This window comes from Somniosus microcephalus, chromosome 1 (assembly GCF_052327205.1).
Source record: "Somniosus microcephalus isolate GS21.2 chromosome 1, FLI_Smic_1.0, whole genome shotgun sequence".
In the NCBI taxonomy this organism is placed as follows: Eukaryota; Metazoa; Chordata; class Chondrichthyes; order Squaliformes; family Somniosidae; genus Somniosus; species Somniosus microcephalus.
The window spans coordinates 79,694,178-79,710,958 of NC_140987.1; the positions used below are offsets into that span (position 1 = coordinate 79,694,178).

The 16,781-nt window shown below is 44.2% G+C and overlaps 1 protein-coding gene across 1 annotated transcript in view; it reads right to left on the reverse strand.

Moving 5' to 3' along the window:
* Window positions 1-16,781, reverse strand: part of LOC147124192 (paired box protein Pax-5-like) — a 159,118-nt gene that overhangs the window by 49,962 nt on the left and 92,375 nt on the right. The window lies entirely within an intron of this gene.

Here is a 16,781-nt window from a genome sequence, read left to right on the forward strand (position 1 = left end):
CGGAAAACGACCCGTTTATTCCAACTCTTTGCTTTCTGTCCGCCAACCAGTTCTCTATCCAAGTCAATACCTTGCCCCCAATCCCATGTGCCTTAATTTTGCACACTAATCTCTTATGCGGGACCTTATCGAAAGCCTTCTGAAAGTCCAAATACACCACATCCACTGGTTCTCCCTTATCTATTTTACCAGTTACATCCTCAAAAAATTCCAGTAGATTAGTCAAGCATGATTTACCTTTTGTAAATCCATGTTGACTTTGTCCGATCCTGTCACTGCTTTCCAAGTGCTCTGCTATTATATCTTTTAAAATGGACTCTAGCATTTTCCCCACTACCGATGTCAGGCTTACTGGTCTATAATTCCCTGCTTTTTCTCTACCACCTTTTTTGAATAGTGGGGTAACATTAGCTACCCTCCAATCCATGGGTACTGTAGTGTCCGTGTGTTGATAGAGACACTGAAGACAGGAGTTGGTTCATAGGTGTTTACTAAGCAAAGTCTGGAGGGGTACTAACGGATATAACACAATATACAGGCTTATATAGCCCGGGTGGCCATTACCGGCATTACAGCACATATGGGGCTCTTAAAGGCACATACACTACAGGTACTGTTCCAGAATCTATCGAGTTCTGGAAGATGACCAGCAATGCATCTACTATTTCTACTCTCTCATTGTATACCGATTAACTGTACACCTCATCGTATACCCATTCACAGCACCCCTCATTGTATACCCGTTCACTGTACCTCTCATTGTATACCCATTCACTGTGCCCCTCGTTGTATACCCATTCACTGTACCCTCTCATTGTATACCCATTCACTATAACCTCTCATTGTATTTCCATTCACTGTAACCCTCATTGTATTTACATTCACTGTACCCTCTAATTGTATACACAATCATTGCACCTCTTATTGCATACTAATTCACTGTATGCCTCTTTGTACAGGAGACTTTGGTTTATCCGGAGGTTGTATGTTTGGAAACCTCGATCTACCGGCAGAAATCAGGAGCCATTTTGTTAGGTTTTTTTTCTTCTCATGGCTTAAGAACATAAGAACATAAGAAATAGGAGCAGGAGTAGGCCAATCGGCCCCTCGAGCCTGCTCCGCCATTCAATAAGATCATGGCTGATCTGATCCTAACCGCCAATCCACTATCACAGAACCATCTCCTGAATCTAACAGAATTAGACACCCGAAATAAGAGCAGGATCAGGCTACACGGCCCCTGGGCCCGCTCCGCTACCTACAGGGCCATGACCGATCCGAACCTAGACTCATGTCCAAATTCCTGCCCGCTCCCCGTAACCCTTAATTCCCTTTACTTCTTTGTTTTCAGGCTACTATGTGAGGCAAAGGAGGAGATTGCAGGGGCTCTGACACAACTTTTCAGAACCTCTCTGGCCACAGGGGATGTGCCAGAGGACTGGAGAACAGCTAACGTAGTACCATTATTCAAGAAGGATAGTAGGGATAAACCAGGGAATTACAGGCCAGTGAGCCTAACATCAGTGGTAGGGAAATTATTGGAAAAAATTCTGAGGGACAGAATTAGTCTCCACTTGGAGAGGCAGGGATTAATTAGGGATAGCCAGCATGGCTTTGTCAAGGGAAGATCATGTCTGACCAATTTGATTGAATTTTTTGAGGGGGTGACGAGGTGTGTGGATGAGGGTAGTGCAGTGGATGTGGTTTACATGGATTTCAGTAAGGCTTTTGATAAAGTCCCACATAGGAGACTGGTCAGGAAGGTAAGAGCCCATGGGATCCAGGGTGTCTTGGCACATTGGATCCAAAACTGGCTTAGTGGCAGAAAGCAGAGGGTGATGGTGGAAGGTTGTTTTTCTGACAGGAAGCCTGTGTCCAGTGGGGTACCGCAGGGATCGGTGCTGGGTCCCTTGCTGTTTGTCGTCTACATTAATGATTTGGATGTGAATGTAAAAGGTATGATCAGTAAGTTTGCAGATGACACGAAAATTGGTGGGGTGGTAAATAGCGAGGAGGGAAGCCTCAGGCTACAGGACGATATAAATGGGTTGGTCAGATGGGCGGAACAGTGGCAAATGGAATTTAACCCTGAAAAGTGTGAGGTGATGCATTTTGGACGGACTAACAAGGCAAGGGAATACACAATGAATGGTAAGACCCTAGGAAAGACAGAGGATCAGAGGGACTTGGTGTGCATGTACATAGATCCCTGAAGGCAGCAGAACAGGTGCATAAGGTGGTTAAAAAGGCATATGGGATACTTGCCTTCATTAGCCGAGGCATAGAATATAAGAGCAGGGAGGTTATGATGGAGCTGTACAAAACGCTGGTAAGGCCACAGCTGGAGTACTGTGTGCAGTTCTGGTCGCCACACTATAGGAAGGATGTGATTGCTTTGGAGAGGGTGCAGAGGAGATTTACCAGGATGTTACCTGGGCTGGAGCGCTTCAGCTATGAAGAAAGACTGGACATGCTGGGGTTGTTTTCCTTGGAGCAGAGAAGGCTGAGGGGGGACCTGATTGAGGTGTACAAAATTATGAGGGGCATAGATAGGGTAGATAGAAAGGAATTTTTCCCCTTAGTAGAGGGGTCAATAACAAGGGGGCATAGATTCAAAGTAAGGGGCAGGAGGTTTAGAGGGGATTTGAGGAAAAACTTTTTCACCCAGAGGGTGGTTGGAATCTGGAACTCACTGCCTGAAAGGGTGGTAGAGGCAGGAACCCTCACAACATTCAAGAAGCATTTGGATGAGCACTTGAAATGCCATAGCATACAAGGCTACGGACCAAATGCTGGAAAATGGGATTAGATTAGACAGGGCTTGATGGCCGGCGCGGACGCGATGGGCCGAAGGGCCTCTTTCTGTGCTGTATAACTCTATGACTCTATAACAGTCGGGCTCTGGAAAGTCTCTCTGAAGCTGTTGCTAAGCTACAGAGATGCTTCCAAGGTACGGGCCGAATGTTTGAAGCTGTTGCTAAGCAACAGTGTTTGTTGTCAAGCAACAGTGTTTGTTGTCAGATACGGAGATGAAAACCTCCATATGCTTCAACATTTACTTTGTATGTCCGGCAGTTTTGATCGATCGGCAACAGCTCGGTCCCGTCGGTGCCGTATATAACAAAGTTTCCTGTATACCCATTCACGGTACCTGTCATTGTATACCCATTCACTGTACCCCTCATTGAATATCCATTCACTGTAGCTCTCATTGTATACCCATTCACTGTACCCTCTCATTATATACCTATTCACTGTACCCCTCATTGTATACGCATTCACTGTACCTCTCCTTGTATACCCATTAACTGTACTCTCTCATTGTATACCGATTAACTGTACACGTCATCGTATACCCATTCACTGTACCCCTCATTGTATACCCATTCACTGTACCCCTCATTGTATACCCATTCACTGTACACCTCATTGTACACCCATTCACTGTACCCTCTCATTGTATACCCATTCACTGTACCCCCTCATTGTGTACCTATTCACTGTACCCTCTCATTGTATACCTATTCACTGTACCCCTCATTTTATTCACATTCACTGTACCCTCTCATTTTATACCCATTCACTGTACCTCTCATTGTATACCCATTCACTGTACCACTCATTGTATACCCATTCAATGTACCTTTCATTTTATACCCATTCACTGTACCCTCTCATTGTATACACATTCACTGTACCCCTCATTGTATACCCATTCACTGTACCCCTCATTGTATACACATTCATTGTACCTCTCATTGTATACCCATTCACTGTACCCTCTCATTGTATACCCATTCACTGTACGCCTCATTGTATACACATTCATTGTACCTCTCATTGTATGCCCATTCACTGTACCCTCTCATTATGTACCTATTCACTGGACCCCTCGTTGTATATGCATTCACTGTGCCCTCTCATTGTATACCCATTCACTGTACCTCTCATTGTATACCCATTCACTGTACCCTCTCATTGTATACCCATTCACTGTACCTCTCATTGTATACCCATTCACCGTACCTCTCATTGTATACCCATTCACTGTACGCCTCATTGTATACCCATTCACTGTACCCCTCATTGTATACACATTCATTGTACCTCTCATTGTATACCCATTCACTGTACCCTCTCATTGTATACCCATTCACTGTACGCCTCATTGTATACACATTCATTGTACCTCTCATTGTATGCCCATTCACTGTACCCTCTCATTATGTACCTATTCACTGGACCCCTCATTGTATATGCATTCACTGTGCCCTCTCATTGTATACCCATTCACTGTACCTCTCATTGTATACCCATTCACTGTACCCTCTCATTGTATACCCATTCACTGTACCACTCATTGTATACCCATTCAATGTACCTCTCATTTTATACCCATTCACTGTACCCTCTCATTGCATACACATTCACTGTACCCCTCATTGTATACCCATTCACTGTACCTCTCATTGTATACCCATTCACTGTACGCCTCATTGTATACCCATTCACTGTACCCCTCATTGTATACACATTCATTGTACCTCTCATTGTATACCCATTCACTGTACCCTCTCATTGTATGCCCATTCACTGTACGCCTCATTGTATACCCATTCACTGTACCCCTCATTGTATACCCATTCACTGTACCTCTCATTGTATACCCATTCACTGTACCCTTTCATTATGTACCTATTCACTGTACCCCTCATTGTATACGCATTCACTGTACCTCTCATTGTATACCCATTTACTGTACCCTCTCATTGTATACGCATTCACTGATCCTCTCATTGTATACCCATTCAGTGTATGCCTCAATTTATACCCATTCACTGTACCTCTCATTTTTAAAAAATTCATTGATGGGATGTGGCATCGCTGGCTAGGCCTGCATTTAGTGCCCATCCCTAATTGCCCTTGAGAAGATGGTGGTGAGCCGCCTTCTTGAACCGCTGCAGTCCATATGGTGTAGGTACACCCACAATGCTGTTAGGAAGGGAGTTCCACGATTTTGGCCCAGCGACAGTGAAGGAACGGCGATACAGGTCCAAGTCAGGATGGTGTGTGGCTTGGAGGGGAACTTGTAGGTGGTGATGTTCCCATGCGTCTGCTGCCCTTGTCCTTCTAAGTGGTAGAGGTCGCGGGTTTGGAAGGTGCTGTTGAAGGAGCTTTGGCGAGTTGCTGCAGTGCATCTTGTAGATGGTACACCGTGCAGCCACAATGCGCCGGTGGTGGAGGGAGTGAATGTTGAAGGTGGTGGATGGAGTGCCAATCAAGCGGGCTGCTTTATCCTGAATGGTGTCGAGCTTCTTGAGTGTTGTTGGAGCTGCACTCATCCAGGCAAGTGGAGAGTATTCCATCACACTCCTGCCTTGTGCCTTGTAGATGGTGGAAAGGCTTTGGGGAGTCAGGAGGTGAGACACTCGCTGCAGAATTCCCAGCCTCTGGCCTGCTCTTGTAGCCACAGTATTTATATGGCTGGTCCAGTTCAGTTTCTGATCAATGGTAACCGCCAGGATGTTGATAGTGGGGGATTCAGCGATGGTAATGCCATTGAATGTCAAGGGGAGATGGCTAGAGTCTCGATTGTTTGAGATGGTCATTGCCTGGCACTTGTGTGGTGCGAATGTTATTTACCACTTGTCAGCGCAAGTCTGAATGTTGTCCAGGTCTTTCTGCATATGGACACGGACTGCTTCAGTATCTGATGAGTCTCGAATGGTGCTGAACAGTGTGCAATCATCAGCGAACATCCCCACTTCTGACCTTATGATGGAGGGAAGATCATTGATGAAACAGCTGAAGATGGTTGGGCCTAGGACACTGCCCTGAGGAACTCCTGCAGTGATGTCATGTGATTTGAGATGAATGACCTCCAACAACCACAGCCAACTTCCTTTGTGCTAGGTATGATTCCAACCAATGGAGAGTTTTCCCCTTGATTCCCATTGACTTCTCATTGTATACCCATTCACTGTACCTCTCATTGTATACCTATTCACTGTACCTTCTCGTTGTATTCACATTAACTGTGCCTCTCATTGTATACACATTCACTTTACCCTCTCAATTTATACCCATTCACTTTACCTCTCATTGTATACCCATTGATTGTACCACTTATTGTATACCCATTCACTTTACCCTCTCATTGTATACCCATTCCCAGTACCTCTCATTGTATAAACATTCACTGTACTTCTCATTGTATACACATTCACTATACCCTCTCTTTATAAACCATTCACTGTATCGTCTTATTGTATACCCATTCACTGTAAGCCTCATTGTATACCCATTCACTGTACCTCTCATTCTATACCCATTCACTGTACCCTCTCATTGTATACACATTCAATGTACCACACATTTTATACCCATTCACGGACCCCTTTTTGTATACCCATTCACTTTACTGCTCATTGTATACCCATTGACTCTACCCTCTCATTGTATAACCATTCACTGTATGCCTCATTGTATACCCATTCACTGTACGCGTCATTGTATACCCATTCAGTGTACCTCTCATTGTATACCCATTCACTGTATGCCTCATTGTATACCCATTCACTGTACCCCTCATTGTATACAAGTTCACTGTACCCCTCATTGTATACCCATTCACTGTACCCTGTCATTGTATACCCATTCACTGTACACCTCATTGTATAACCATTCACTGTACCACACATTGTATACCCATTCACTGTACTCCTCATTGTATACCCATTCACTGTACCCTCTCATTGTATACCCAATTCACTGTACCGCTCATTGTATACCCATTCACGGTACTTCTCATTGTATACACTTTCGCTGTACTCCTCATTGTATACACATTCACTGTGCCTCACATTGTATACCCATTCACTGTACCACTCATTGTATACACATTCACTGTACTCCTCATTGTATACCCATTCACTGTACCACTCATTGTATACCCATTCATTGTTCCCCTCATTGTATACCCATTCACAGTACCCCTCATCTTATACCCAATCACTTTACCCCTCATTGTATACACATTTACTGTACCCTCTTAATGTATACCCATTCACTGTAAGCCTCATTGTATACCCATTCACTGTACCTCTCATTCTATACCAATTCACTGTACCCTCTCATTGTATAAACATTCACTGTACCTCATTTTATACCCATTCACGGACCGCTCATTGTATACCCATTCCATATACCCCTCATTGTATATCCATTCATTGTACCCTCTTAATGGATACCCATTCACTGTACCCTCTCATTGTATACACATTCACTGTACATCATTGTATAACCATTCACTGTACCCCTCTTTGTATACCCATTCACTGTACCTCTCATTGTATACCCATTCAATGTACCGTCTCATTGTATACCCATTCACTGTATGCCTCATTGTACACCCATTCACTGTACCTCTCATTGTATACTCATTCACTGTGCCCCTCATTGTATACCCATTCATTGCACCCCTCATTGTATAACCATTCACTGTAACTACTCACTGTATACCCCTTCACTATAACCTTTCATTGTATAGAAATTCACTATACCTCACATTGTATACCCATTCACTGTACCAGTCATTGTATACACTTTCACTGCACTCCTCATTGTATACACATTCACTGTACCTCTCATTGTATACCCATTCATTGTACCCCTCATTTTATACCCAATCACTGGACCACTCATTGTATACACATTCACTGTACCCTCTCATTGTATACCCATTCATTGTACCCCTCATTTTATACCCAATCACTGGACCCCTCATTGTATACACATTCACTGTACCCTCTCATTTTATAGACATTCACTGTCCCCCTCATTATATACCCATTCACTGTACCCTCTTATTGTATACCCATTCACTGTACCTCTCATTGTATACCCATTCACTGTACTCCCTCATTGTATACACATTCACTGTACCTCTCATTGTATACCCATTTACTGTACCGCTCATTGTATACCCATTCCATATAGCCCTCATTGTATATCCATTCATTGTACCCTCTTAATGGATACCCATTCACTGTACCCTCTCATTGTATACACATTCACTGTACCTCATTGTATACCCATTCACTGTACCCCTCTTTGTATACCCATTCACTGTACCTCTCATTGTATACCCATTCACTGTACCGTCTCATTGTATACCCATTCACTGTATGCCTCATTGTACACCCATTCACTGTACCCCTCATTGAATACTCATTCACTGTACCCTCATATTGTATACCCATTCCCTGTACACCTCATTGTATACCCATTCACTGTACCTCTCATTGTATACCCATTCACTGTGCCCCTCATTGTATACCCATTAATTCACCCCTCATTGTATAACCATTCACTGTAACTACTCACTGTATACCCATTCACTATAACCTTTCATTATATACAAATTCACTATACCTCACATTGTATACCCATTCACTGTACCAGTCATTGTATACACTTTCACTGCACTCCTCATTGTATACACATTCACTGTACCTCTCATTGTATACCCATTCATTGTACCCCTCATTTTATACCCAATCACTGGACCCCTCATTGTATACACATTCCCTGTACCCTCTCATTTTATAGACATTCACTGTCCCCCTCATTATATACCCATTCACTGTACCTCTCATTGTATACCCATTCACTGTAAGCCTCATTGTATACCCATTCACTGTACCTCTCATTGTATACCCATTCACTGTACCCTCTCATTGTATAAACATTCACTGTACCTCACATTGTATACCCATTCACTTTACCTTCTCGTTGTATACACATTCACTGTGCCGCTCATTGTATACACATTCACTTTGCCCTCTCATTGTATACCTGAAGGGTTGGGATTTGAGCCAGTTGAATGTTGCAGTCAAACGACACAGCATGACAACCTAGTTTCGGTTGAAACTAGTTGAAACCACAAATGGAACAGATGGTCAGAAACTGAACTACAAAAGTGATTAAGCATGTGGAGATATGAGAAGCTGCAATAACAAGGTTAACATTTGCAGAACAATCAGGTTACGAAGTAACAACTGTCACGCGGATGTATGTAAGGTATATTTGATTAACCTTTGAGCCATGTCCAATCACCAGTCACTGACTCGTGATCGGCTGAAGCCACAATGAAGCAAGAATGGACCCTGCGATCCAGATAACTGGACAAACTTAGATAAAAGACAGAACTGAAAGAAGGGGCTTAGCTAACGATGTAAAGTTATAATTAGGTTGTTTTTGAAGGAATATAATTGGGCCGGATTGGCCAAGGAATAAGTAATTTAATAACGGCTATCGGTGTGCTCCAGTCTTGTACTGTATATAAGCTTGTGAATTTTGTTGATCGGGGAGAAGGTGCTCGCACAGACCGCGGGGTCTGAGACGCTTCTCCCAGAGCTCTGTTTTCAATAAACTGCGGCCTAGAAATTCGGTTGTGGGTCCGCCAGGGCTTTAGCGCCCGAAATTTTGCGCCAGCGTTAATGCCGCTGCGCCCGACGAAAATTAGGTTGCCCCAGGCCCAGACGGCGGCGGGCGCTAATGGAGGGTTTTTGCGCCTCACTATGGGCGTTCAGTGCAGTTTCCAGGTACTAATCCCCCGCTGCGGCACCCGAGGCGGTGTGGCAGGCTGGGGTACTGCAGGCCTCCTCCTTCTGTTAAGGAGGAGCTGCCTGCAGCCGACCGCTGGCCGGTCGATTCGCCCGACAAATGAGCCCGGCACCTCGGGGAAGAGCCGGGCTCGCGGGCCACACACATCAGTGCCGCGGGGGGGTGGTGGAGGAGTCCGGGGAGGGAGGTGCGGGCAGGCGGCCGCCGGGAAAGCGGCCGGCCGCCGCTCCACCTTTATGCGCCGGCGCAAAGGTGTGTAACATCCCTTTCAACAATCGTTGGTTGCGGCTGCCACGGGCGAGGCGGCCGCAACTGAATTTGGGCTTGGGGCCGGGTTACCACGGCAACCGGGACGCTGCGCACACCGATGACGTCATCGGTGCCGGCGCAGCACTACCGGCTAACGCCGATGGTAGGGCCCAACGCAATTTCGTTACCAGCTATAATTCCGGCGCAAGACCCTCTAACGCCTCTAATTGGGCGCTAACCCCACCGAATTTCTAGGCCTGCACCTTTTACTTTACCACAGATTAGATGTGAATTTATTTTCACCCAACAAATTGGCGCTGCGAGCAGGGTACTGCGGAGCTGGAAGACCGCCTGCACCAGTGAGCAGGGCGAGTAGTCAGATCTTTGACCGTCCAGAAATTGGATCACTTGGAAGGGCGGTGTGACAGCAACGCAGTATCGAAAGAATCTGGGATCCGTGACGGGTGAGAGATGCAGTTTAAATAGTGGTTAAGTTGATTGAAACCTGATGTGTTATTTCGCAATGTAAATGTCTCGAGGACCCATACTGAGCCGGAATTAAGAGGGCGACTGGGCCCCACGTGAAGGCCAGAGTTAGTTGGGAATCCGAGACAGACTAAAAGTCTCTCTGCTGTATTGCGTTGCGGGATCTGTTGTATTGCATTACGTGACGTATTGTATTAATGTATTAACGGCTGCAAGTGAAATAATCACCTCTGACAGCGAGATAGTTACAAGTCAGGACCACCATCACTAGTGGTGGACGATAGGCAGACCTCTGAGAACGAGTTATTAGGGGGGACCGGGACGCGGTAAACTAGTAATAAGAATTAATACATTATGGCGGAAGGCGGTTGCCCAACTGGGGTCCGCCAGGATCGATGAGTTGGCTCTATGCTGACGAACAAAAGGGTTTGATCGATAAAATGAAGAAAGATGGGTGGGATCCACTAGAAAAACCAATAACACAACTGGAGTGGTGGGAAAAGCAGAAACAAAAGAAAACTAAGAAAGCAGGAGTAATTTTAATACATCAGTTAGTAATGTTAACAAAAAGGGTTAAGACACAAACCAGGAGGATAGAAGAACAAGAAATGAGAATAGCAGAATTAGAAACTTTAGTAGAAAGGATGGAATTGACAGGCAAGGGAAAAAGAGATGAATGGGATAAAGAAAACCCCCCGCCGTATGCCTCGGCTCCACCTGGAGACGAAAGTGATATTCCGGTAGTGCCGATGGCACCCGTAATACGACACCCAGTGCCAGCTCAAAATCGATATCGGGCTTTCTCACCTCTTGAAAAACAAGCCATTCTTAAAGATTTAGGAACCCTTAAACCCCGCAGTCAGAACTCAGAGTTCTGGAGGAATTTAGAGGAAATGTGGGAAATCCATGATTTACACCCTCGAGACATCCACCAGTTAGTTAGGGCGAAATGCCCAGCCGACAAATGGAGAAATGTAAACCCCACTGCAGTCATGCAAGATGGAGCGTGGGCAGATGCAGTACCTGCGAGTGCCGCACTGGCGGCACAACGGGCAGCACACGGGCCCTTTAAGATCGCAGTAGAAATGGCACTTGGGGCCCCTACTATAAACTGGGGGAAAATCCAACCAGTAAAGCAAAGAAAGGGAGAAACTAGTAGTGATTATGGAGAACGATTGTTTGACGCCTATTGCGAATCATCAGGGCAAGCAAACCCACAACCAACAGACCAGCCCTTCATCCAGATGTAAGGATGGACTCTCATCGGCACACCAAGCCATCCTAAAAATGGGGGTAGTAGCCGCCCCTACGTATAATCTCGCAGTTCAATGGGCATGTCAGATAGATGCAAAGGAATCTGAACACACCGAAAAGGGAGGTGTAAAAATTAAACAGGAAAGGGTAGCAGCAGGGGGGGCATCACAACCAAACAAGAGTATTCAGGGGAACTGTTATAATTGTGGGAAGATGGGATGGCTAGGGGTAGGATTAGGGGGGTATAAAAATTAAGGCTTATAAAAGTGAAGTACAAGTTCTAGAGATAACAGGAAAACGCCTCCCCACCCAATTTTATGTGTGTCCAAATAACAAAGGTACCATATTAGGAATAGACTTGCTAAAAGAATTTAATATATTGGTGGACTCCGCACAAAATAAAATTGTTTGGTCCAAAGGAGATGGGTCCAAGGTCAGTATAGATAAACCATGCAGCAATTTGGCTAGGGTAGGGAGTGCAGCATCTTTGAGCAGGGATTGGGAACTAGAACGAAAACCATACGGGACTATATGCAAAATTATGAAAGGGGTTTGAGCTAAGACAAAACAGGACACCGGACGGGTAAAAACAGAGCCAATCACGGTTCCAGGTCCGGAACACAAGCCCCATAAGCAATACCCTATTAAACCAGAAGCATGGGAAGCGGTACAAGAAATAGTGCGTGATCTGCAAGAAAGGGGCATAATTAGGATTACCGAAAGCACGACCAACTCGCCCGTATGGCCAGTCACCAAACCGGATAAATCATTCCGACTGACTATTGATTATACTGAATTAAACAAGGTAACGCTCAAATTGCACCCAATAGTGGCCAGCCCATCCACAATCTTAAATGCCTTGAACTCGGACCACAAGATTTTTACAGTTTTGGACATAGCTAATGGATTCTGGTCTTTACCTTTAGACCAGGAATCCCAGAATAAGTTTGTCTTTACGGTCGGGGAAAGACAGTATACATGGACTAGGCTACCTCAGGGGTTCCATAACAGCCCGGCGGTATTCCACCGGGTAATGAGTTCACTGTTAGAAACAGTGAACCTCAACCCGTATCGCAGCACTGTGTTGCAATACGTGGATGACCTGTTAATCGCCTCGGAAGATGAGCATGGACATGCAGCTGCTTTAACTGAAGTCCTTATTAGTGGAGATACTTGCGCATGTATATATATATATAGATATAATAAAGGGAATGGGGCGGTGGAGACACTGGACTCAACTGAAGGTCTACAAGGACTAAAATGCATATTTGTATATTTAACCTGCAATCAATCTCAATAACCCTTTGGAAAATTGTTAATACGTCTTTAAAATGTATTTGACTATAGTATTGTTTTGTGGAATATGTGTGGCGTGTGGAGTGACATGCCATCCGGCACGGGAAAAGCGAGAGTTACATGTTAATACGTTTTTATATATGAGTTATGTGTATGTAAGGGACAAGGGAGAAAGTGCGTGTTGGGTATGTAGCCATATCCCAATCCACTCCAACGGGAGAATCCCTCTTAGACCAATACCATTGAACGTAATTCAAATGGCAGAATGGTTAGTTAGTAGAAACAATACGAGCAGTAGTACTAATGGTAACGACACCCAGAGCAGAAAACAGGAGGAACAAAGAGTACAGTTCAGGAGTGCAGGATATCCCTTAAACATGATTGAAGGGTGGTACAAACCCGTGTATAATATAAGCAAAAAGCCACCGTACCTTATCCTCACAAGCACAACTGGGGTAGGAAGACCCGTTGGGGCGATATGTTGGATAAGGAATGTAAGCAGAGGGGAAGAGGGGAATCTGGAATCAGGAAACAGTAATTGAAAACATAATTGGACAACACTTGAACAAGGTTCACCCTTAGAAGTTTGGTGGTTTAATACAACTGGTTTAACAAACCTCACTAGTGGGGGGAAATGGAACGGAATCACAGGGAGTAACGGCGAGTCCGGCTTTTCCACAGTCGCAACGAATATGAACCTAACTGCCTATAACGGGACCTATTTCATTTGTGGGCATAAGGCATACCCATGGCTTCCACGAAATTGGACCGGGTCCTGCTATTTGGGATAAGTGGTGCCATACATCCATCACTTGCCCTCCCTAGCAGATTGGCACTCGCCGGCATTCCAGTAGCATCTGGAGATGCGATAAAACCCCTGCTACCAACGACCGACGAACTACAAGCAACAGGAGAAGACGACGAGGACGACGAGTCTCACATGTAAAGAGTCACATGATGATCAACGAAGGACGAGCTCAGGACAATTGAGCCCAACCCTCAATACAAGGTGACTACCCGGTGGATGGCAAGAAACGGCATTGGAAGTTGGTACCCCGGGGCAAAATCTAAATTTGTACCGGGACCAACAGGAGGGATTGAAGAGTTGGGATTTGAGCCAGTTGAATGTTGCAATCAAACGACACAGCATGACAACCTAGTTTCGGTTGAAACTAGTTGAAACCACAAATGGAACAGATGGTCAGAAACTGAACTACAAAAGTGATTAAGCATGTGGAGATATGAGAAGCTGCAATAACAAGGTTAACATTTGCAGAACAATCAGGTTACAAAGTAACAACTGTCATGCGGATGTATGTAAGGTATATTTGATTAACCTTTGAGCCATGTCCAATCACGAATCACTGACTCGTGATCGGCCGAAGCCACGATGAAGCAAGAATGGACCCTGCGATCCAGATAACTGGACAAACTTAGATAAAAGACAGAACTGAAAGAAGGGGCTTAGCTAACGATGTAAAGTTATAATTAGGTTGTTTTTGAAGGAATATAATTGGGCCGGATTGGCCAAGGAATAAGTAATGTAATAACGGCTATCGGTGTGCTGCAGTCTTGTACTGTATATAAGCTTGTGAATTTTGTTGATCGGGGAGAAGGTGCTTCTCCCAGAGCTCTGTTTTCAATAAACTGCACCTTTTACTTTGCCACAGATTAGATGTGAATTTATTTTCACCCAACAATACCCATTCACTTTACCACACATTTTATACCCATTCACTGTACACGTCATTTTATACCCATTCACAGTATGCCTCATTGTATACCCATTCATTGTACCCCCTCTTTGTATACACATTCACTGTACCTCTCATTGTATACCCATTCACTGTACGTGTCATTCTGTGCACATTCACTGTACCTCTCATTGTATACCCATTCACATTACCCCCTCATTGTATACACATTCACTGTACCCCTCATTGTATACCCATTTATTGTACCCTCTCATTGTATACACATTCACTGTACCTCTCATTGTATACCCATTCACTCTACCCTCTCATTATATATCCATTCACTGTACCCCTCATTGTATACCCATTCACTGTACCTCTCATTGTATATCCATTCACTGTACCCCCTCATTGTATACACATTCACTGTACAATTTATTGTATGCCCATTCACTGTACCCTCTCATTGTGTACCCATTCACTGTACGCCTCATTTCATAAAGATTCACTGTACCTCACATTGTATACCCAATCACTTTACTCTCTCATTGTATACACATTCAGTGTACCTCTCATTGTATACCCTTTCACTGTACCCCTCATTGTATACCCATTCACTGTACCCCCTCATTGTATACACATTCACTGAACCTCACATTGTATACCCATTCACTGTACCCTCTCATTGTATATCCATTCACTGTACCCCTCATTGTATACCCATTCACTGTACCTCTCATTGTATATCCATTCACTGTACCCCTCATTGTATACCCATTCATTGTACCTCTCATTGTATATCCATTCACTGTACCCCTCATTGTATAACCATTCACTGTAACCTCTCATTGTATACCCATTCACTATACCCTCTCATTGTAGAAATTTTCACTGTACCTCACATTGTATACCCATTCACCGTGCCCTCATTTATACACATTTACCGTACCCCTCATTGTATACCCATTCACTGTACCACTCATTGTGTACCCATTCACTGTACCCTCTTAATGTATATCGATTCACTGTACCCTTTCATTGTATACACATTCATTGCACCCTCACATTGTATACCCATTCACTGTGCGCCTCATTGTATACCCATTCACGGTACCTCTCATTGTATACACATTCACTGTACCCCTCATTGTATACCCCTTCACTGTACCCCTCAGTATATAGCAATTCACTGTACCTCTCATTGTATACCCATTCAATGTACCCTCTCATTGTATACACATTCACTGAACGTCTCATTGTATACCCATTCACTGTACCCCTAATTGTATAACCATTCACTGTACCACTCATTGTATACCCATTCACTGTACCCTCTCATTTTATACACATTCATTGTACCTCTCATTGTATACCCATTCACTGTACCCTCTCATTGTATACCCATTCACTGTACCCCTCTTTGTATAACCATTCACTGTACCTCTCATTGTATACCCATTCACTGTGCCCCTCATTGTATACTCATTTATTGTACCCCTCATCATATAACCATTCACACTAACCTCTCATTGTATACCCATTTACTGTACCCCTCATTGTATACCCATTCACCGTACCCCTCATTGTATACCCATTCACTGTACCACTCATTATATACCCATTCACTGTACCCACTTACTGTATGCCCATTCACTGTACCCTCTCATTGTATACACAATCACTATACCTCTCATTGTATACTCATTCACTGTACGCCTCATTGTATACCCATTCACTGTACCCCTCATTCTATTCCCATTCACTGTACACGTCATTGTGTACCCATTCACTGTACCCCTCATTGTATACCCATTCACTGTAGCCCTCATTGTATACCCATTCACCGTACCCCTCATTGCATACCCATTCACTGTACCACTCATTGTATACCCACTGTACCCACTTACTGTATGCCCATTCACTGTACCCTCTCATTGTATACACAATCACTATACCTCTCATTGTATACCCATTCACTGTACCTCTCATTGTATATCCATTCATTGTACCCCCTCATTGTATACACATTCACTGTACAATTTATTGTATGCCCATTCACTGTACCCTCTCATTGTGTACCCATTCACTGTACGCCTCATTTTATAAAGATTCACTGTACCTCACATTGTATACCCAATCACTTTACCCTCTCATTGTACCTCTCATTGTATACCC